Genomic DNA, 24,994 nt, shown 5'->3' on the forward strand with positions numbered 1-24,994 from the left:
CTATTTTACAGTATTCCTAAAGGCTTCTTTAATTATCAATTAGTCGATACTATTATATTAACGTTCTATTGGATAAGTACCGAGTAGAAGGATCTGTATGTGCATTTACAAGTAGTTGTAAAGATATAACTGACATGAAATTCCTCCTTTCTGTGGGCACCTGGTTGGTAGAAACACTTAAGATGTTCTGATGACACAGCTGCAGTCTGGGTTCTTGGCACGTATGTCATGTGTGTTACGCTTTTTTGTATTGCCCACTAAGTTAAATAATAAAGAAGTGCTGTGCCCTTTGTGATACATTTTTTATTACGTATAAAGCAACATAAAACTAGGCACCTCCCAATATAGCAATACAAAAGCCTTGTGCATGTGTGTGCATAAGTGCACACATGTATGTGTGTGAATTTCTGCATATGTATGAACTTATACACATGCTGTTCCTAGTAACCAACAGAGATTTTGATTTGATCTCTATATTTTTCCTCCACTCAGTGCCTATAAGCAGGCCAAATCACTGTAATTGATGTTCACAGTCTATTTGAATATTTTAAGTAGCTTGTCAAAATTATTTGACTGGTTCTAAACTCTCTATAGCTGCATTTATTTCAGTGGAGCCTTTGGGTCATAATTATTTGTCAGAATTAACAAAATTGCACAAATCTCAGTTTATGTAGATTAGCTATTAGATTTGGAAATACCTCTTACATTTGGAAATACCTCAAATATCACTGTGTGTAGACATGTTCTCTGCGTGTATATGCACACAAATATACTTGTGTTGTGTATAGTTAACATGCTACCCAAAAGCATACGTTATTTAAGCCTTGTTGGGTTTATGTATTAGAATATAGTCTTAATTATAAACCTATATGCTATTTTCCCCGTAGGAGGCTTGCTTCATTCAGGACATAGGATAGACCTGCTCTTTGGATGAATCTGGGTTATATAGTAAAGAAGACTGTTGCCTTTATTTATTTTAGCAATTGGTCAGACATTACAAGGAAAGTTCAGCTTCTCTCATGTAACCTCAGGCTGGAGTGTGTTCATTTGCTCTATGGAGATGGCCAATGAAACCTCCAGTCACACCTAGATATGAGGGGAGGAAGCATACTTATTTTCTTTGGGTGGTCTGGAACATGTGTAGTCCAGTGAGCACAGCAGTGCTAGAACCGTTCAAGAGAAAGGTCACAAGATTTTTGATTGTGAAAAAACAAACAAATCCCAAAACCCTAGCATTAAAATTTCAGCCCAAACAATTCAAATTGGACAATATATAAGATCCCTAAACTGGGTCTTATATCAGAAGTACTGAGCAAACTTAATAATATGCAATATCCTGTCATGCACAACTGCTTAGCATCCCCCCCCTCTCTTTTTTTATTTTACATAGTGGGTCTACATACATGGTGGAGGTCCCATTGTTGAAATGGATGAGATGGTAGCAGTTGGCTATTGAAACCCTCCTGGAAAAGGCTTCTCTGTGTGCCCACTGACTTCATAGAATCATAGAAATTGTAGAAAATGAGGGTTGGAAGGGAGGGTTGGAGGGCTGGGAAGTCATCTAGTCCAACCCTCTCCTTAAAGCAGGACCACTCCCCACTATATTATCCCAGTCAAGGTTCTATCTAGCTGGGTCCTAGTAACACCCCCCCACCAGGATAGAGATTGCACAACCTCTCTGTGTAGCTTTACTATTCTTCTAGTGAGAAAGTTTTTCCTAATATCTAACCTAAACTTCCCCTACTGCAACTTGAAATGATTGCTCCTTGTTCTGTCATCTGACACCACTGAGAACAGTCTAGCCCCATCCTCTTTGTACCCACTCTTCAAGTGTTTGTAACCACACTTCCTAGGTTTACTTTTTGTAAATATGTCATACCACATTCACATCAGAATTCAGTTACTTGACTACAGGGTCAAGCTGAACATGAAAAAATAGAGGAAGACACTATGGGAAGATATAGTGAGAGAAATTTTACCTGCAGTGGATTAAAAGCAATTAGCAAGATGTTATGGATTTTCTGTGTTCTGTTTTCCATTTTCTTTAAATTTCAAAATAGCCAAACCATTTCTGATCACCCTTAAGGCCAGAACCAAGGCTGAAAAAAAATTACCTCAGAAGGTGAATCTTTGATGATAAACCAAAAAAAAGAAAAAAAAGAAAAAAAAAAAAAAGAAAGCCCTCAATGGAGATGTTTAGGCAAGCTATAGTAACCCCTGTAACAACAATCTATGGTTGTTACAATGCCCTTCAGCTATTACACCTCCTACATGTAAGTCTGCCTACATGTTGCTGTTATAAAGGCCATTTTTGCTTATTGTATAATTTCTTAATGTAATTCCATATAAACAAAAGCTTGCAGGCACTTGTAACAGATATAATTTGAGGTCTTTTTTACTCTTGCAGGCAAGCTGAACAAGTAGGATGAGGTCACACTAAACAAGATGAAGATCACTTGAGAAAAAGATTTTAAAAGTCCACAAGATGCAAGAGCAACACAGCACCTAAGCCAGGAAGAGCTCTCCACAACAAGTACAATGCTCAGAGCATAAAGTTATTCCCCTTCTATTATGTATAGACAAAAATAGACACATATAGTGAGTCACAGAGAGAAAGATGGAACTTAGAAATAACATTTATACTGATTCTGTTCAGCATTGCTGGTACAACTGCATTACTGCTTACCCTTCTCTAATAATAAATTTAAAAAAAAACCAACATTCCTTGAACCAGTTAGATCTGTTTTCTGATCATGAGCAAACTAACCTAAAGAACCAGCACATAAAGTAATTTGCTTCAGCATCACTTACTGAAAATTTACTGTTTACATAAAATAGGTAATTGATTGATATTTGAAGGGTTTTAGGAGATATAGACAGACATTTAAAAGCAAGATGAGTATATAAAACCCCTAGGCTGGTTTGAAAATCTCTCCCTCTAGTAGCATCATCCACCTGGGATGGAGTTCTTGCCCTATTGGATTCGGAGTACTGCTGTTGCATGCAGTGGTCAGGATGTCACATGATACTTAAGACAACTGGTTAAGTGCACATATATTTATCTGAAAAATATTGAACAGACTGACACTTCTGTGCTTAGGAAGATATCATGTAAGATTGGATGGTATCTCCCGCATCATTAAATCTAGTCCTCTGCTGTGCAGAAAACCATATCATAGCGGGTGCGTCAACACATTTATTAATGCGCTGTACTTACTGTGCATTAAATTTAGTATTTGTATAATGGTGTACTAAATGAATGTACAGTAACTGGCATTACTGTGCAGTAGCATTGGCGCACACCTTTTTAGTGATAATACTGCACATTAGCATATTGGCACCATTTGTGCTGTGACGTGCTATTGCGCAGTATTAGGCTGCTGTGCAGTTAACGTCTCATGTAGACATGCCCAATATAATCTCATTCATAAATGTTTTATGCTCCACCTTGAGGTTAGTTGGAGTTTTGTAGTGGGTGCTTCTACGCATGCTGTTAGTGCGAAGAAATAAACTCCTAGCTGATCCCAAGGAGCAGCATTTACACGTGCATCCAGGACCGCAGCACTTTGAGCTGAGGCAGAGCAGCCCTAGGCTGTCAAGGGACCCTGGGAGTCAACCCCAGGCTCCAGGTGGTAGCATCAGGGGATGGAGGGGTTGGCTGGGGCACAAGGGTGCTACAGTGAGGGCCTAGGCAGCAGGCAGCCTCACAGTTTGGAACCCTCCTGCCCAAGCCAGTCCCTCTCACCATCTACATGTGCGTTTCAGCGAAGTAAATTACTCCACCATAGGTTAGCACCATCCCTGACAGTACTGTTCTATGGCAGAGTTAATTAATCTACTGCTCCCTAATACTGATGCACCTGTAGACTATGATGCTTTACTGCAGAGCAAATTAGTCAACTCCTCAGTAAAGCGCACATGTAGATGCACCCACTAACTCCTAATGACAGACTGTTCCACAGCCTCACTTCTCTAATGGCTAGAAATCTGCTTCTGATTTCTATGCTAATATTTTAAAGGGCCAGTTCATACTTTTGAAGACCAGATCATCGCCTCATACAAGCATAGGTGGTGCCCTTCAAGATATTTGGAACTGCTATGGTCCGGAATAGATGGTGACTTAGCTACCTCCATCTTGGCTCATGATGATGTATCTGTGTCAGAAAAGGTACACTGTGATAGACCCAGCACAATTTAATGCTGCTTCAGAGTAATATAGACAGAGAGGGAGACTGTGGGTCCCAGGCTACTACATGACATGCTGCTTTCTCAGAACAGATCTTATTATCACAATCTAGCTCTATCCTGTTATTACAGAGTGAGTGAATGAGCTATAGAGATAAAGAGATCTAAAATATCTGGTTTCTCATCAGCGTCCACTAAAAACCGTATAGTGGTAACCATTACGAAAGCAGCTTTTCTCCTCAGTGACCAAAGCAGAGTAACAACAGCACTATAGCCATTATTTCCTGGGTTAGGCAATGTTAATGTATCCCAGAAATTATGATATGATAGTTGTAGGTAAATGCTAATATTTTAACAGGTCATGCAGCAGTTGCCAACAGAGACTAAAGCACTGTTTTTTTTATATTATTCAGAAGTCCTTAAATGCACGAGAGAGGTCCAGTCATTTGTAGGATGAAATGCATTGGGAAGAAAGTTCACTTTGGGATAGGATTATTTTAAGGGACCAAGTAGGCAGAAGGTTCTGATTCTTTTCTTTTTCCATTTTGAAATTAAAAAAAAAATTCATTTTGAAAACATCCCTGTGACTAAGCTGAACCAGCAAAACTGCAGTGGAAAAATAATATTGAACCCCAATTGATAAATATACCTGTCTCCTTCTGATAATTAGCGATACCTTTGTGTCCATAGAGCTGACTCGGCTCATCTAAGGATCACAGCCTCAAGTTCTCTAAGTAGCCTTTGGTGGTCTTCCAATCCCATCAGTTCCAGAAACTGAATTTGTTTGACACAGGGCTTGTCTTCATTTTCCCTTGACTGCCTCCCGCTACTGTCAGTTTAGTATAGGCAGGCTTGTGATAATGGATGCATTTCACAACTACACGTGTACATAAAGCAGGTATTGCATAACTAGTATGAATATCCCTGCCACACGAGACTCCCCCTGGTGTCTGAGTTAACCCTGCAGTTATCTGAGATTTTTGTACGGAAAATCCTCAAAAAATTGCAACCCATATTAGAAAAAGACCCTATTCTTAAAAAAATCTTCCCAGAGCCACCCATCCTAGCCTTCAGACAAGCACTGAACCTCGCCAACCTCATCACCAGAAGCAAACTTCCTCAGCCCCAGAACACATCAAAAGGATCCAGACCGTGCCGTGACAAGAAATGCAAAACCTGCCCCCACATCTCCACCACCTCCACTATTACTACACCCCACAACAGAGCCATCAGCATCCCAGGATCTTACAGCTGCACCTCCAGGAATGTAGTATACCTCATCCAATGCACCAAATGCCCTGATGGAAGATATGTAGGAGAGACCAGACAACAACTGCGCACCAGAATGAATGCACACCGGAAATCCATCAAAGACAGAAATACCCAATTACCGGTGGGGGCACATTTCTCACAGGAGGGCCACTCTCTCTCCAATCTCTCAGTCCTGATCCTCAAGGGAAATTTACACAACACATCCCAGAGACGGGCCTATGAGCTCCATTTCATCAACCTGCTGGATACTAGAGATCAGGGACTAAACATAGACATTGGATTTTTGATACATTACAATCTGCCTGGCAACTGACTCCCCAGCCCAGCCCCTGGCTTCTTTACTTTTCATTCCATCCAGGAAGAGCACGCAGCAACTGCTGCAGCGTCTTTAGCCTGACAAAGGGTTTTTGAACCCGAAAGCTTGCTTAATAACTATTCTCCAACCATTTGGGTTGGTCTAATAAAAGATATCAAATTCACCCAAGGAACCTTGTCTGCCTATGTCCTAAAATTATGTTTTCTTGAAAAATGTGTGCTGTAAAAGAAAGAAGTGATGCCAGATTGACAGTTCCAAAATAGTAGCCATCCAGTTGTCCACAGAACAGATAAAAGTATTGGCTGTGGTACTGCATTTGTCTCCATAGCTGGTATGTAGGAAAAGGAACAGAGACCTTTATTTTCTTGGGGAAAATCCCATTTTCTGACTACATCTAACGAGATCTAGTCAGAAAATGGGACTTTTCCAAATAATTTTTTGCCAAAAAAAAACAAAAAAAGAAAAATCTTAAAAAATTGACTTCACCCTGCTTGTGAAGGGAGGCAGCTGTATAATTAAGAGTTCATGGTCACAAAAGTTTCAACAAGAAGTGTTGTCTGGCTGGGAAGCCTAATCTATTAAGCAAAATGGGGAATTGTGGAAACTGAACTACAACTTCCATGAGACACTATGGCAAAATATCCAAATCTAAATATTTTTACGAAGGAAACTTTGGGGTTTTTTCAGTAGAAAGAAGGTATTTTTTATGATAAATTTTGTTTAGTCTGAAATCCAATTTTCTGTGGAAAATTGTTTTGATAGAAAATTATTAACCGTTCCTATCAGTCAGTCCTATAACTCAAGTCCCCAGATCACCATCAGATAGTAGCTATTAATAGTCGGTACCAGTTTTGAATTGGTTGCTGGTGATGAATGTATTGTTATTCCCTGATCTGTCTAATCGGGTATAAAATAGTATGGTAATTAATTAGATATTTGATTATACTTCGGGCATTTAGAAGCTCAAATGTTTGGAGGGAAAGGGCATATTTGAAATTCTATAACCACTTTTACTATTTTCCTAAATATAGAATGGTGATTCCATTCTTGCCACTGAATTATTTTGCTAAACAAAAAAAATGATATTTGAAGCAAACATTTAAAATAGAGAAGGATGCCAAGTGTAAAAAATGTGCAGAAAGGTGTTATGTCTACACACAGAGCCAATCCACAAAACGGGTAGTCACTAAAGGAGCCAAGATAAACAAGACTATGTTGAAGCTAACTTAGTCCCCCAGAACCATCATGAGTGCATTTATATATTATTGGAGCCAAGTGAACTTTAACTGTGTCTTATTTAACTTGGCCATTTACATGGCTAACCGTTTTTGTAGGTTGGCTCTGTTTGTAGCTATCACACCTTTTGATTGCTGACCTTTTCTTGTCTAACTCTGGATTTTTAATCTATATTAAATATTTTTATCTTGTTTAATTTCCTTGATGTTTTTTCTTACTGTAGTAAATATTACAGAAACTATTTTATGATAGAAGGCACATTTTTTTATTAGAAAATTCCTTAGCTTCTCAAGGCCAATAGCTTAGACATCTATATAACCGGTAACACCTGACTTTTTCCATAGGATGTTGGTGAAGGAAAAGCTTTTATTGAAATAAAGGTTCACATGTTTCATTGAAAGATCTTGTAGAGATGCAAGTTCACTGCAGTCTTCATCAAAAGCTTATTTAAAAGGTAATGAGATAATAACTAAAAACAGTATTTTTTCCTATTTTCTGTTTATTGCCTTTTTATGTGGGACCTAAAAAGTCAGCAATTCTGAAAAGACTCTGTACTTCTCAGACTACCAGAGATATATTGAACATGTGCACCATTTAGCATTGGGCTTTGTGATGGCTTGAGATACAAGTGTTTCTATAACTTGTAATGGAAGTGGTATAATTTCCAAGAAGTAGAGATTTGTTACAAGTACTGTGGATTCAGTTGTTGAGTGCCTAATATTATCTGTATAATCAGTGGCATGTGGAATTTTGGGACCTGACCCTGTTTCAATAAAACACAATTGAAAGACTCCCATTTACTTCAGTGGATCAGGTCTTTCATGAAGAGAATGAGAACTATTTTTTTCAGGATGATATTTTTTTCATCCAGAATTTTGGACTAGTGGAAGTTGGTTTTTCCCAGTAGTTAAATTTGAAGTTAATTTCCATTACAAGCTCATGGAACTGTTGTGTAGATCTCAAAATGAGTAGACTTTATTATTCAGCTTGATAAGAATGCGGTGGACTCAGAACACTTCCTATTAGAGTGAGGTCTATATTAAAACATTCTCTATAGCTGTAGTAACTTTTCTGGCAGCCTTTTATGAGTAATTCACCACTGACCACTTGTGTCTGTGGGTTATATATCCCTAAACACCCAAATCTCATGCATACAGTAAGAGTTATATTGTCATGGTACTCATAAAAGTCACATATCCTTTGATTTTCTAAGTTAATTTTACTTACTAATTTATTATCATCATTAATCATTCTCCAATTTATATCATAGCTAAGATTTCAAAAGCAATTGTCCTGGTGAAACAGCCTCCATGAGAGGAATTCCACTGCAGTTGGTGTAGGTTATTCTTTTTTTATTATTGTTGTTTCAGGTAGTGGCTGTAAGGGGTGAATCCAATATTATTGAGTTATTGGCAGGATTCTCATCAGTAGTATTCTGGAGAATATGCCATTTTTTGAAAAGGGGAGAAAAAATCCATCCAAGACAGAGTTGTGAAACACAATTTTCATTAATGCTTTTGAATGTTCTCTGGTTTGGGCCCTGGCTGTCTCCAATAGGCACAGTATTGGTTTAGATTCATTCTTTTAATGAGCGCCTTTGTTTCTCAATACATCTAGATTTGGGTGTCTCTTGGAGTTTTGCCAGAATTCAGCAGATTCTGCTACTAAATAACTTTTCCTGTTTTTAATCTAGGCTGTTGTCTTTTCTGCATGGTAGTGGATCATTCCCTTTAGAGGTGTGTCATTTTCCTGACTTTACAGATTTGCCACATGCTAATACTTGCAGTTTCTTTCACTCTCTTTTTGAGTTTAGCTTGTCTGCAGTTTAGGCATTTCATTTGCTCTGTTTCCTTCCTAATCTGTTGCTAAAGTTTCCTTTCCTAGATGCTTCCTGAGTTTGAAGCTTTCTTTTCGCTAATTTATCATTTTCCTACACGCTTTTCTCTTTGGTGCCACCAGCATATTCAATTTACAGACTTCCACCATTTTGAGTCATCAGCCTGATTCTTTATAATCTTCCCCTATTTCCTTTTCTCTCATATAATTGTATCAATATACAATTCACTAATCCATTTGCTGTGAAGATATTCAGATAGAAAAGTGCAGGAACGTTAACCCTTTGTTAGCCAGAGACATGTAAGCCCTCCTCTCTCCCTTCCTTCCCTCCCTCCCCCCCCTGCTCCCCCCTCAGCCCCCTAAACCTCCTAAGGTTGCCTTTTGATGACAGTGTAAGAAAGACAGAAGGCAGGGCAGGATGGCACCTTATAGACTTGTTCAGAAATGAATACATTTTTGTAGGCAACAAGGGACAGCATGTCTTCTCAGCAGCTAATGTTTTACTTTACAAAGTTGCTTGATTATAGTCATGTGCAAGAAAGAAGTTTATAATTTTATGGTGTTTAATATATTGCTTATATACACGACCATTTGAAATGGGAAGAATGGACTGGTGGTAAAATATCAAATTAGGAGACAGGACTCCTGGAAGTCCCAACTCTGCCACTGTATCAAGCATCACTGGGAAACCATTCAACATCTCTTCTGTTTACCTGCTTGGTAAAATGAGTAGATGAATGCCTGCTTCTGCACAGCAACCTTGATCCTGTACTATTAAAGTTAAAGGGCAAGACATTTTACCATTGATATCATTAATAGGAACAGGACTGAGACCACTGTAAAGCTCACTTAATAAATGTCTAGAAAATACTTGAAGCTCTTTGGATAAAAGAGCCTAATACTATTATTAATAAATAGTGTCTGTACTTAATAAAAAACCTCCACCAGATTGTACAAGATCCTTGGAAATAAAGAATGGCAGAGATTTCTTTTAAGGATCTCCCCATAGGTTTGGCTATATGGGTTTCTCACAAGCAAGTCTTTTATTTCTAGGATTTCATATCTCTCTGCCACAATTATTCATGTTCAAGTCCTAGAGCCAAATCCTGCCCTTAGATGCATGTTTGTAGCTCCCATTGGCTTTGTTGGAAACTGCAGGCACTTATCCTAAACTATCCAGTATTGCTGTGGTCATATTTGCCTGTCCAACATGACTGTGGCTCTCCATTTATAATCTTGTAATTTGAAATCTTTATTGAGACACTGCTGTGGTTTTTCTTTCATTACTGGCATCTTATTGTCATATTGATTTTCTGTTAAATGGAACTGCATTCGTAATTTTGGCTGGCCGCTGCTGGTTCTTGCTTTCTTTTGTATATTTTTGAATGGGATAGAATATTCAGTACACTATATTTCTGTTGATTTCCTTCATATGACCTATAAGCAGAGACATAACAAGGCAGCCAGGTGCTGGGGGCAGCAGCGACTTCTGGCTGCTGCTGCGTGGCTGTAGTAGCACCAGATATTTTTCTGCTTGGTCTTCCTGTTCCCTCCCCCCACACCTAATGTTGGCACCTGGGGCAGCTGCCCTGGTACCCTGCCATAGTTGTGCTGCCTTCTACATGTTTTGGATGTCTAAACTACCTTAAACCTACCTAATCTATCCATGCAGTTGTTGGTCACTATGGTACCTAGGCGCTCCATTAAAACTCTCTCCTTAGGCTCTTTTCTTTTGTTCTAACAATGCATTGCTAACTTCCTGTTTGAGTGAGTGACTTCATTGTCATTCTTTTCTAAACTGTTTTCTTCTGCCTATTGATTTTGTTCCAACATTGGAGATCACCCACTGTTTCAGATTGGGAAAGAAAGTAATTGTTATACAAACAAACACTGCACATGCACCTGTAGTGGAGAGCCACTTCAGCAACTTAAGTTTGGTCAGAGACCTGACTGCAAGACAGACTGGGAAGCTGTTGGTATCTGGGGAATAACAAGGCAGCTTGCTGGTTGAGGTGCCCAAAGTTAGACCCCTAAATTCTTATGCAGATGACTTAAGCAAGGGATCATATTTGTAAAAGTCCTCAGCATCTAAAGATCCTGCTAGGGTTGTATAGGGCAGGGCACAGGGCAGCAGCACCTCCTGGGTGCTGGTGCCAGCAGCATGGCTGACTAACAACAGCTGCACCTCTTATTTTTCTGTGCCCTCACCCCCAAGTCAGAGCACAGGGCTACTGCCCCAGTCACCCCACCTTAGTTAGGTTACTGGGGGGGAATTGCTCACATTTTCATTCTGGGGGTTATTTTCTATGGGGCAGTCTTTTTATGCCAGACTAAGATAGTTCTTGGCCAGCTCTTGGCATCTACCAAAGGCCCTGAGATAGAGAACAAAGTGTAGACATCTCTCAGCCAAAGCCATTAAGTTGGTAGTAAGAAAGATGTGGCATGGGATTATTTATGATAGTTTTACACTTGGTTTACACTGATAATTTGCTTATATTGATGAAAATCTAGGGTTCAGACCCATCCTCTGTGTAGGCAGAACAATATCTTACACAAGATTGAAAGTGACCACTCTGTACTGATTTCCTCCAATGCTAAAATGTTCAAAAGTGTTCAAGTGACTTGGAAACCTCAGTCCCACTTACTCATACAGCTTCATTAGCACAGTACTATGGAAAGTTATTTGTGGAAAATGAGACTGCAGAAGTAAAAATAAGAGCATATTCTCCTTTTCAGATATAGGATCTTTTTTTGTTTAAAATGCCTCCTTTCCACTATCCAGTCACTGGAAGTCCTTGTCTCACTCAAGCCATTGGGACACAAAGGATAAGTCTACACTGTATTGCCAGTGCTTCCAGGGAGGCTGCTCTTGAACTTGTGCTGACCATTTGCTCCTGTTTATACACATGAATCCTAGACATGAGGTAGTGAAGCCACTTTGGAGCACCACCCTAGCCATTCTCAAGGATGCTGGAGACAGATCTTGAGAGTATCAGGAGAGGAACACCTTCAGAGGAGCTTCCCTGGTACCTTTCCAGGTTGAGAGTGACTCTCCCCAGGGATGCTTGAGGCATGGTATAGACATGACTAGGGATACTATATCACCTTGCTTCTGAGGTAGCTAATGAGCAGTATCCCCAGTTGATATATAATCCTAGTAGGAGCTTTAGATGCTGAGGATTTTTACAGACCTGGCCCCTTGCTTAAGTAAATCTGCATAAGAATTTAGGAGTCTAACTTTGGCCACCCCTGTTTGAGTTTTAGCTTTAAGTTTTAAGATGGTCCTCTGAATTGACATGAATCCCCTTCTCAAATCCCCTTATCAGTTGTATTCTGGAGAATATGCCATTTTCTGAGAAAGGGAAAAAATCCCATCTAAGACAGAAATGTCACTGTCAATTGTCAGAGCCCTGATTCTGTTGGCCAGAGTTATAACTAGGCTTTTTTTGTCCCTTGTTCAGAGATATCGCCTGCCAGAGAGCTGGGGTGGGAAAGTATGAGGATGCCAAGCACTGAAGAGTCAGGGGAGGGAGGAGAAGGGGGAATGCTGAACACTGGAGAGTATATTTATGGAGCACTACAGGATGCTGCTGATACCCCACTCTAAATTTACAGTCAGGGTTAGTGCCCCGCTTGCCCTGCCCTTGTTATGCTACTGCTTTTGGTTGTTCTTTCCCTTATTTGGCACAGGACTATCTTTACTGATACAAGGGAAATTGTGTGTGCGCTGAGAGAGAGCAAGAGAACTACCATACTTGTAAGAGCAATTTTTGCCTAAACAAGGTGTCACTCTGTGATCACCTACCAGAGCCCTATTTCCTATCCCCTTTTCTCAGTACATCCTTGGCCAAGATGAGAGCAGTGCTCCACAACTACCGTATCCAAGCCATGACATATGGTACTGTGTTCAGGATGACTTTCATGGAATGACCTAGGCAGCCACAGCTCTAATGTTTGCTAACAGACCTATAGAAGAAAGTGATTCACAAACTATAAATTTATTGTCAATTTTGTTATGCTTTAGGCAGGCAGTAATTTCAGTTTTCACTGCCATTAGCTAATAATAGTAATTAATTAGTAAATCACTCATTAGGATCTAGGGGTAAACTAACAGGGAAAATGTAAATTTTAAAAAAGGCCACTAATATGTCTGAGTATTTTCTGCCTCAATTGAGAGTTTATGTCTTTTCATCCCTCTGTTTATGTCTTTTCATCCCTCCAGAGTGAATTGCTGCTCTTAAGAGCACCTTCCATAACCTGCAGTGTTGTCTGTGAAGTATTTTCAGCAAAAAGAGGAGCTGCATTGAGAATTGTCATACGGGTGCCAAAAAACAATGGGGAAAGCTACTCAGGGTTCTGCTGAGAGAGCTCACACTTGAGGAAGCTGGGCTGAAATCCACTATGTTAAAATTTTCATATTTTTTTCACTGCTGATAGCATAAGATTTTTTTTTCAACTTAACGATCTGATGAGAGACTTCTTATAACCAGCTGATGCTCCTGTGCTCCCTCAGATCTTCCTTTATGCAAACTTCCTATAGTGCTTGCTCTTGACATTTGCCATCAAAGATAAAATGGTTTGAACTCTGTCTCTCTCATAGGGAAGTGTAAACTAAATCAATCTAAATTCATGTTATTCGTCCACTTTCAGGATCTCAGATGCTGAAACCACCCCTAAAATTATTCTTTCTCTCTCACTCCCTCTCTCTCTCTCTCCATCATTTTTACAGCATCACCTCTGAGGCATTTTGGACACAGTGAAAGGAAACAGCTGGGCAAGTCCAGAGCTTTCAATTCAAGGTCATTCTGAACCTTCTTACTTGTAAAAAATGTGAATTAGTCTGAGTCATTTTAACTATGAATTGTTTGCAACCCCCGGAATCAGATCTCTGCTGTTCAGTATGGCTCAATTTTCTTTCTGAGTTAATAACACATTGAACAAACATGCTATACCAGACTTCGTCTTCTTTTTTTAAATAAGCTCACAGTGGATTTGCATTCCCAATATAAAAATGTCTCTATTAGCTTAGGGTATTTATAGAACTTCAAAGAGGGTTGAAAGATAGTTAAAAATTAATTGATTACCATCAAATAACAGACACTAAAACTTAATGTATGAAATGCCTTCCCCCCACTGAATAAATTAATAACAAGAGGAAGAATTTAAGATTCTGATTACAGGCTCATTTTTACATCTCTTTGTACAACCTAGCAGCATGCAGAGTTCTGGGGTTTTGGCTCTAGGTCTTGCATGCCAGAAGAAGTTGAAAGCAGGATCCTTAGCTGAGAGACTCAAATGCCTCCAAGAATTAGGGGCTGTGTTTCTACTGACATGCAATGAATTGAGCATCTTAATTCCCTTTGGCACCTCAGAAAATGTCAGCATTTGTGATCCAAGCCTGTGGCTGCAGGGGACCTTGACAAAACAGTGTCCCAGCAGGCTTCTCAGCCTGTCCAAGTGCAGGATGCCATATTCACATACATAAATGGCTCCATTATATGACTTTCTAGTTCTCATTAAATGCTTCTTGCAGTAAGAACAAGGGGATGCCATAGCATACGTGGCAATGCAGCATGCCACACCCACTCTGCAAGTGCTGCTTCCTGAAACATATGTAATGAAGATACTTTAGTGAACCACTGGGCATTCACTGATAAGCTGTCCTGAGTGGCATAAATGGAAAGTAGGAAACCCTGGGTCTAAAGTAAGCAATGGCTTTCTAGTGAAAGACATTTGCAAGTAGTATGCATGGCACCATGCATGGTGTTGGCTGTCTGGTGCTCATTGTTCACCTGCAGCCAGAACTTGATCCAGGGAGGATAGGGAAGTATCTTGAGTCTGGAATGAACCCCTCAGCCTAGAGATGATGTCCTGATATGGCTCAAAGAGTGGGAGTGTAAACAGTGAGTTGGAGAGGTTTGATTCTACCATGCAGCCCATATTACTGTCAGTTCAAGAACTGAATTAGGTTTCTGAAATGGGATGAGTCTAGATCCAGTATCATTTTAGTTCATGCTTTTTAGGGCATAACAATACGGTGAATCTCCAGTATCACACTTACCCATGGATAAGAAAGAAATTTAATGGAAAGAGTGCCATCTCCAGGTCATGGAGTTCAAGGCTGCCTATAACTATTACTGATGGACTTCAGTACACATTACTTAGTAATACACACATATTAGTTGGTCTAATAAAAGATATCAAATTCACCCAAGGAACCTTGTCTGCCTTAGTAATACACAGAGTTTTAAGAAGAGTTCTTTATTACTGCTGTTATTGCAGAGTCCACATTTTAAAACTAAGGTCATATTTTTGCATGATTAAGAATTACTAGTTAAAACGAAGGTAGTATTGCTCAGGCTTTGACACACCAACCTCAGATGGTTGACACTGGGGATTTGGATTGGCTTAATTTGGGCTTGAATGATGCCTGTGGGGGAGAAGGATGGAATAAAGATTAGCCAGATCTGAGCTTTATAAGTCATAGATCATGCATGAAACAGCTCTCATTCTTGAACAGCAGAAGGGCCTCCATAAGCCATTTTTTCAAGAGCAAACTCTTTCCCCATCTCTGACCACTGCAGCTGGACCTCCCAAGTTCTTAAAACGAGCTTGACACTGAAAATCCTTAGGACCTTCCATAAATGCAATCATCTTGTATTATTGAGCACATCAATGAAACGTGCATTCAGGAACACACACATTCAAAGAAGTTGCATATTTTATTTGTTTAGGTACCACTGAATAAGATTTAATGCTGTAAAAGACACTTCCTTTCCCTTTAAGATATATTTGGAAGGGTAACAGCAACTTAGCAATATTGCATTTGAATAAATTTAGTGCAACTTTTTAAAAAAGTGTTATTATTCCATAAGAACCTGATTGCTTGATTTTGAAGATGGATTTTATCTAAAATTGAAATATTGGTCAAATCACTGTTTTCTACCACATTGATATTTTGTTCTGTTTTCTTTAGAGAGAACTGCTCTCCAGACCTGGCATTTTTCACTGCACTCGATTCTGTCCTGACTGGAGTCTTAAAATAGTGTGGCATACATTTTATTATAAACATAATAAAGCCATTTTCTAAAACTGCAGTGCTCAGTTAAAGTTTTATCTCAAGCTACATAATATAAATTATTTTCAGTAACAAAATTAATCTAATAGGGTATTTATCTTATGGAGAACATACATATTCTGATCTGAAATAATGAGTTACTGATATACCTTTGCCCACAATAATGGTTGTTACCCTTAACTCTCTCTCTCTCTCTCATTTTAACTTCTGGTTATATTTATTACTTATTCTGAACTGAGCTAAGTTCCAGAAGGTTAATATATCTTAGGATATTGTGCCTAACATAGATAAAGTAACAGGACAGTATAGGTATGTGAGAGAGATGGAAGATTTTACTAAGAAATAAAAAATAAATACATACAGTAAAGAGTTACACCAAAGACTGTAGTAATTAGTTTAGTATTTTTTATGATACAAGAGCTATCATAATCCTACAGGGTGGTAGGTATGCCCTGGTAAACATTAAACAGATACCTTCTGATGCCATAAATATATTTAGACAAAAAAATCTACCAAGACTCCACCTGCAGACAGCTGTCTCAGACAATGACTTTCTAGTGACACCGTCCAAAATTATTCATTTGTCAAATGGAAAGTTGAGAGTTATTTGTGACTTTTTGGAATCATCAAGCTGTCCAAAAAGTCGTTCGTTTTCTCTCAAACTATCCAAAATCAAAGCAGTTAAATGAGCATGTTAACTGCTAAAATATGCATTGTCCAGCTTTCTCCTCTACTACTCACTTAGAACCAGATCATGCAAAGCTTATTCATGCTAGCAAGCAATTACACATGCAAGAAGTGCCACTGAAGACAAATGATTCCTGCATCAATGACATTATTGCTGTGTACAGGAGCTGAACAGTCAGGATCTTCTGCTCCACCAGAGACAATCTTAACAAGCAACTCCCCCTCTGCATTAAATGAAAGAGGACTGGTCTGTATTTCTGGCACTTGAACTGATGTGAGCATCAAAAGCTTTGGGGACTGAGATGAATTTGGTTTCTCTTACAAGTCACTCTGGGTTTCCACCGCCATGACAGAGGAAGGAATGTGGGCATTTTGGCCTTGTTCTTTAGAGTAATGGATGCTGGCATTTTAAAATCAAGTTGAAGAAGGAACCCAAGGGAAAACCATCAGTGAACTGTCTACCTCCAAAATGGGTAATTCTTATTGTCCATCAGGAGTACCTACTTAGGGTTGGTCCTGTAAGGTACTGAGCCCTCTGGCTCCGATCCTGTATAGCACATAAGCATGTGCTTAAATTAGGCATATGCACAGTGCAAATTAAGTCAATAGGGTCAATTCATGTGTTTAAGTGTTGTATTATAGTACAGTCAGAATGCTTAGAACCCGAAAGAATTGAAGCTCAAGAAGATCTGGATTGCAGCTTGTTAGGCAAAGCCTCCTGCAGGCAGCCTATGAGAGGGATTGTGCTTCCAGCAGACAGGGCAGCTCCATGCATCAGGGGTGGGAGCGAGGTACTGGGTTGCAGAGGATATCGGAGCCAAGAGAGCCTCGCCCAATCCTGTCCTTTTTTTGACGTCCTGCTCTCCGAGATGGTGGGGCACAGGTGAAGCCGGCGTGAGTTGTCTGTGTTCTCATTCCACAGAGGACAAGCGGACCATGCTTTGCAATTGTGAAAAGCCCTTGTGCAGCTATGCAAAGAAGGGCTGCCTGCCTGTATGCCCCACCACCATGGCATGGCAGAGCAAAGGCCTCTGACAATCTGGCTTGTAATGTATTGAAAAGGCAATGCCAATGACTCATTTTACAACCAAGTTATCATTTATCCTACTAGCAAAATCTGTTCAACCCTGGTTATATAGGTTATACAGTAATAAAAGATCAAGTATCCATAAAATTGCCGTTGAACTGTAAATTAATGTGAGGTAAAGCTGTTGCCCAAGGGAATAACCAAGCTTCAGAAAGGTGTGTCCTAAATTAATTAGTACTGAGTTCATCACTGACTGAGAAAAGAATAAGTCTATATCAGCCTTTGACTGTGGAGCTCAGAGGTTTATTTTCAAAGACCAGTTGCTGCTTTCATTTGCTTTGCTTTTAAACAAGGCTTTGTTAAATAAAACCTATAAAATTCATGAATTCATGATTAAAGTCTGTTTTTGGGGGGAGAGAGGGGTTGATTGTTTGTTTGGGATTTTTGGGGTTTTTTTTTTTAACTACTGCTGCATCCCTCTGACCTTGTGAAGTAATGCCATGTCTCCATCACTTCCTGCAGCCTGCATCCCGGGAGCTTGCATTTTCTCTCATAAAACCCCTACTATGTTCTCCAGTCTCCCCAACAAATCACAGTCTGGCTTTCCTGTCTTTAACTTCACCTTTGAAACCTCGCTTTTCTCTTTAGCTACAGTTGGACAGATTTTTGTGATACTATGCATTAAGGATACCACATACAAACAAAACAATGTTTCCTATTCCAGGGTGGACTATTTTAAAAAGCAGCGCACATATTTACAGAGCTTGATGCTGCTTGGCATATCAAGAGGTGTGAATCTCAACATAGCGTCCAACAATTAGCTGCTGTACATGGGCACGCACAGATAGCATCCGAGTTCACCAACACCAGCTGAAATCAATGGGTGTAATTTTGTTCATTTAAGTGATCATTGAGGCCAAGCTGTCGGATACCTAGGGGCTTTTTTTAGTATTCATTACATCTGTATCATGAATCAAACAACAACAACAAAAAGCAAGGGAGAACTGAAGGCCTGGGTCACTAGGAAGAGGTTATAATGAGTGAGGAAAAGAGCTTATTGGTCCAATATTCTGTCTGAGTGAGAGACCTAGCTGTGAAAGCAATTGGACAATGGAAGAGCCTTCTTAGCAAATGGTAGCAATTTCCCTTCTTGGGTTACTTAAAATAAGGCAAAGATATTAAAAAACACGATGGGCTTCAGCCTGGCCGCTTTGTGTTATTTTAGGAGTGCTAAGTAGACTTCACTGTCCCCTGAGGTTTCCACCAGCATTGCTGGAAAAAGAAGCTTGGCCAAGCTTGGCTCCACTGATCTCAGCCTGTGTAATGAATCCTCAGGAGTCATAGACCGCTGGCTTAAGCAACAGCTTGTGCCTAGGATGCAGATCTTTGTAGGACAATTTTGTAGGGAATCCCGAGGACCGCAGAGTACCCAGATGATAAGTACATGCATAATCCATACACACTGAGCAAAAGTCATCCCTCTGTGGGCTTGTCAAGTTACTTGCTAGTGGTTATCTACCAGCCGCCATATAAATTGCTGCTATATTATTACGAGATGACTGAAAAAGGTATCTCCTTGATCTCTTGCTAACAAGCTTCAAAGATCTGTATTGAGTATCTGACTGTTCCATGTTCACCGCAAGAACCTTTCCACAAAGTTTCTATCATGGGCACTGATGCTAGCCTGTCTGCATGCTGCTGAACTGACACAATGGAAAACAGCACTTTGTGTCAATTATTAAAAAAAAGAGCATGATTGTTATTCTATAGCATTGATTAAGTGCTGCCAGCACACTTGACACTGTGTAAGGGCCAGGGCCATCACAGCAGCATCAGTGGCAGAAGCCTCTAAAACAGTGTTTTCGAGCCCTTCTTTTTCCTTTCATGTGAATCTTGTTTATTCATTTTTTCTCTCTCTTTTCTCTAGCCTTGTACTTTTCACTGCCTCCTATTATTAGCTATCCCTCAATTTTCTTTCTTTCCCTGCCCTCTCTCCTTCCTTTCCACCCTTCTTTCACTCTTCTCCTGTTGTCTTTTAACAGCCCCATCTTTTCTTTCCTCACAGATTTCCCCTTTTACTTGGCTTTCTTCTTCCCAGTGCTCTCCTTATTTTATCTGCAGCCCTAATGCTAGCTTTTCTGTTCATGAATAAACTATGGCAAATACATGCAGCTAAAATCCTGACAAAATATGGAATTATTTTCAGGACGGATATTTATTGTTCTTCTGATCAAAGAGTATGACAGCTCCTGGTGATAATTCAGAGGAAGATACATCTAGCCTTTTGACACTTGCACTAAATAGTTACTTCTAAATTAACTGACATTAGAGCCATTGTTGTGGTAGTCAGGCTTCTGGGGCTAGGGACACAAATTACACATAAACCGGTATAAGTGATTGGAAACCAGTTCAAATCTGTAACATAACAGAAGTTCAGTGCACATAAACTGCTTTCAAAATGGCTGAAATCCAGTTTAAAATAAACCTGGATGGACGTAGTATCGGACTTAACTGATTTAGGTTATATCAGTTTATTGAACTTCTGCCCCAAGTCCCTTCCAGATTCAAGTTAACTCAGAGTCCCTCAGCATCCCAGAATGCTTTGTACCTCCCCTGCAAAACCCCCTTTCCAGGCTGGGCAGGATAGCCTTGACCCAAGCTGCCTGCTGTAGCACCCCCCCAGCTTCTGGCCTGGGCCACTGGAGGAACATGGCTGCATTTCCTGACTCAAAAATGAATGTCCGTCCACTTGCTTATTGGTTGAATCTACACACCTGTGAAAATTGAGCTTTTTGACTGTCTGTACTTAGCCCTGAAGTGTACCTGCACACAGATACTAGTTCAGCCTTCTAAATCTAAGCACTATAATGAAATTAACTTTTTCCGTTTTCTGCCAATGAAAAGATATCATCCAACTGATATGAGAGAAATGTGTTGTGTTGCCCTAAAAACATAATTACTATAGTCTATCAAGTACTGTTCACCAGGAAGCTATGTCCACAATTTAATACTGTGGAAGTTCTTGAAATAGTTTCTTTTAACCATGCCATCTGGACCATGTCTGTCTGACTTGGTGACAAAGGGAACATTTTTGTGTCCTTGTCCAAACTCTCTAGTCCTGGTAAATAGCAGCAACCTGTCAAGGAAAACTGTTCTGTGTTTATAGTGCTTGCTGTCAGGTTCGCATATAATCATATTCCTCTATAATGTTCTCTATTAGGAGAAATTTGCATATGGATGAAAATTAATGGATTAGATAAAGACCTTGTGCAGTATCTCAGCCAGTACGGCTGTTATTTGTGATGGAAGGTAATGGCACATTTGGCAATGCTGTAAGTTGGAGTTTGGTGCAGACCATTGCAAGTTGAAGCTATATTAAGGAAGTAGTGCCCAACCTTTCATCCCCATGGACTAGATGATTGGCGCACTGTTTCATTGAAGACCAAATCCAGTCTGTGTGCCCAGTCAGGCACATGCCAGATCAGGCCCCATTTCCAGCTTCAGCCCTGTGAACTGAATCAGACCCCCATGCCAGATTGTGCATGTGGCAGCAGCTCTGCATGCAGGACCATGTCACATGGCCCACAGGGATGGCAAATCTGGCTATGGGTGAGTGGGGACAGTGCTAAGTGCCACCACTTGTCCACCGCCACATTTCTGGACCCAGTGGGGAGTCCCACAAGCCAGAGGTTGAGCACCACTGTAGTGAAGTAATGCTCTGCAACAGAGGAGAAATTCAGTGTTGGTATGCTGGTCACACCATTGTTTTAGATGGAAATTGTAAGCCCTGAGCAAAAAAATAGCATAGGTTGAGGTTCAAATCACTTGGAATATGTTTGAAATGTCATACTATATCCTCAGGTTAGCATCCTAAAACAGTAACAGTCCACTTGCCATACCTTTTAACATGTTCTCAGTCTCTCAATTTCTGGAGTATGTTTGGTTAAGTAAAAAGAGGAGAATTTCAAAATCACAAAGAACGGGTTATTCCTTTGAAAGTCTATGGAAACTGTGTGTTAAACTTCTCTTACTCTTTCTCAGAAGATATTACCCATACGGTCCTGCTTTGGCATGTATACGGTGCCACAATCAGTCTTGCCCATAGTTTTGAATCTCATGCACACGTATAAGGCCCACATTCTTATTCAACCTTTCAGCTCTTTCCGTGCATACCATTCAATTTCCTTGCAGTGTCACAAACTTTCTACGGTCACTGAAATGTGTCAGGGCTGTTTTTGTCAAACTGCTGAGAGCAGGTTCTTCAGCTCCCACTATGCACTTCTGGGGTGATCAGATCAAAATGTTAGTGGAGTCACATAAGAGCTTATTAGCAGCTGTTGCAGACACTTTCTCTGTGCTCTAAAAACAACAAGAACAACAACTCAGCTGGGAAGAGCATATGCAATAGCCTTTTAATCACTGCTTCAACTCACCATGTCATGATGTGTAAGCTTTATCATCAGTTAGGCCAGGAAAACAAACCAGAGAACTTCTTAAATATTTCAAACACCTGCATCTTGTGAAGCAAATTTATGTTTCCAAAAATCTCCTGGATCAAAATGTCTCACTACCAGGAAATGAAGGACATGAACAAAAACACTTTTGTCTTCCTCCTCTTCTCCCACCCCAAACTCTATGATAAAATTCCCTAATCTGACAATCCACAGCAAATTGATAGCTGAGTCTTTACAGGCACAAACGATGCTTTTCTAGGCAACTGTGCAATTTAAAATCTCTCTAACATGAGCGATTTCCATGCTGGTTAGGCTCTGTCTTCTTTTTGTTGCTATCTGTGTGGCCCAGCTTTTCTGTCCTCCTTTATCTGTTGCAGTTCTGAAGCCAAAACTAGTGACCACACATACGGGTACATAGGCAGCTGGGGGATACAAATGCCAAGCTTCAGATTCTGTTTATTCAGCAGTGGCATGAAAGTCTATAGCTGGTCACTAGGCTGGATATCTGCCTACAGTCCTGGCGTGGGATAAGTCTGTTGTTCAGCTTCCCTTCTTCTCTGTACTTCATTTCCTGGCAATCACAGTGATGAATTTGTTTCCTTTCATAATAAGTCAGACAATAAGAACATCACTAAATTTTTCATACAGCCCAGGGGCAGGGCTTTTGGTTCATATTTCTTTTCCATAGAACTGTGCTCTGTGTGAAAGCCAAGTAGCCACTTGACTCAGATTGTCCAGTTTTGCCATCTTTCATGCAAAAGCCAGCATCTGTACAATACAATAAAGCAAACTGGCTTGCAGGTATCTCACAGGAGATTTTTTTAGATGGGTCAGTCAAACTCCCTTTCTTTTCTGGCCCTATACCAGGCTCTGTAGGTTATGGGACCAGAACCTTGTCTCCCATTCTCTCCACCCATTTTCTGCACTTATAAAATATGTAGCTTTATATTGCATAATCCAGTATAGGTGGTTGTAAAGAGTTTGCCTCCTTCTACATAGGGCCTTCCATCTTCAAAATACTTTTACAACTTAGCTAAGAAAAGGCCACTCTACACCTGAAATGTTTTGTGGTATAGTAATGTTGGTTAGAAATTTTTTTTTTTTTCTATTGGCATTTTAATAAGGGGGAAAGACCAATATAGATAGAATTATGACTCATTTTTGGTGGGGAATGAGTTTAAGCTACATCAGCAAAACCATTCTTCTGCTGGTAAAAGCTTAGTCAACACTAGATGAACATCTCTATAACTATATGAACAAATGTTTTCTACTGTGTATTTGGCCTAAGTCTCAGGACTGTTTTTAGGTAAGATTATAAACCCTGTTTAGATTGAGAAATTGAGGCAGAGAGAATAGGTGTCTAACAGAAGGCCATAAAAACATTCATTTTGGCAATACAAGTGAAATTTGGGGGTTTCTTTTTCTCCGTTGTGTTCACACCAGCCCCTCGCATTTTGATCTGAACAAGGTGTCAGGCTCTCTACTTCGGCCATGTCTCATTGCTTACAGTGTTAACATTTTGCAAAAGCTCTCCATCTACAAACCTTCTTTGCCACTTCTTTGAGAATACAATAGTCCATCACCAATTCAATCATGTTTCTCTGACTAAGGGGGTTTGTGTAATTACAAAAAAGGAGATGATTTGAATGTTATATCCCTCTTGTGGAATTATGTTTGGATTTTATCCGAAGAGACAAGGAAGGGATTTTGTTTGTTTTGTTTGATCATTTCTTATCACAGAACTTTGTTTGACTCAAACCACAATGATACAAGCATTCAAACACCACCTTCAGATGTAGTATTGATTTATAAAACAGCAGTGCACAGCTGCTAAGCTTCACTGTTGCATACAGAAGGTCTTCAATTCCCAACAAATTACTGGCATTTCTACCTATTTACAAATTAATGCTTCCTCTGAACCTTGTGTTGTTCTTATTATTCCAGTCTGCTTTTTTCAGTCCCTGCCTGGAATCCTTGTGTGTTTGTCTGTTATGCGGTGGAGGGGCAGCTTTAGAGCATTAGTTAAATTGGAGTTAAATAAAAAAATCTAGATCAACTTTTATCCTTAGGCAAGTTATGCACTGAGTAAAATTAAACCACAATATGTACTTGTAGATTGAAGAATCAGAGGTGGAGGATGGGTCAGAAACACTAAGATCAAAGTTTTCCTTCTTTGAAAAAAATCCCTTTGAAAAGCCCCCATGCCACCTATTCTGCTTGTTAATGTTTTGACTGGAAATGTCTGGCAGTGTCATCATCAGCAGAATATTTTTAAAGACCTTTATTTTTTTTTGGAGCTGACTCTAATAGCAACGCAATGGATCCTTAGCAGCCTCTGTTATATGTCTCTTAAGGGAATATTTTTGTTAATTGCAAATATTTGATTGACAAACATGGGATGCAATTAGTAGGCAGGCACAGTAGGAATGTGCAGTGAACTGGATCTCTGAACCAACAGATCTCAACTCTCTCAGCTTGATCTGAAATAGACTAGAGCATTTAAACCATATGTTTCCCTCAAACTTTCTCTTTCCTCTGCAAATTCCTTATTTCCCTAAACTGGCCTTCTTTCACTCTCTTCACCAAGAGAGCTAATTCATCTGCTATGATCATGTCAAATAAAGACAGAAAATTCCACACAAGCTTCAGACTTATGCTGCTTTTTGACCGTGGCAGTAAAAATTAATGTGGACAAGACTATACATGCCAGTTGTGCCTTACAAAAGCCCTAGGTGAAAGAGAATACAATCTAATTTAACTTCAGACATTTTGAGCTTAATGGTCTATTTAAACAACCCAGTACCATCTGACTACGTTTATCAATTACATTTCTTTTTATTTATACAGGGTACTGTCTTTCTGGGGAGGCTGTAATTAAAACTTACCTAGATAAATTGTGCTAA

The 24,994-nt window shown here is 39.7% G+C and overlaps 1 long non-coding RNA gene across 1 annotated transcript; it reads left to right on the top strand.

Annotated features, from left to right (window-relative positions):
- Positions 1-218: 218 nt before the first annotated feature.
- Positions 219-18,023, top strand: LOC109286501 (uncharacterized). Its single transcript, XR_002094569.2, has 3 exons — positions 219-7,463; positions 13,575-13,644; positions 15,822-18,023. It is a non-coding gene; the product is annotated as an uncharacterized LOC109286501 (long non-coding RNA).
- The last annotated feature ends 6,971 nt before the right edge of the window (positions 18,024-24,994 follow it).

This window comes from Alligator mississippiensis, chromosome 1, assembly GCF_030867095.1.
Source record: "Alligator mississippiensis isolate rAllMis1 chromosome 1, rAllMis1, whole genome shotgun sequence".
Lineage (NCBI taxonomy): Eukaryota > Metazoa > Chordata > Crocodylia > Alligatoridae > Alligator > Alligator mississippiensis.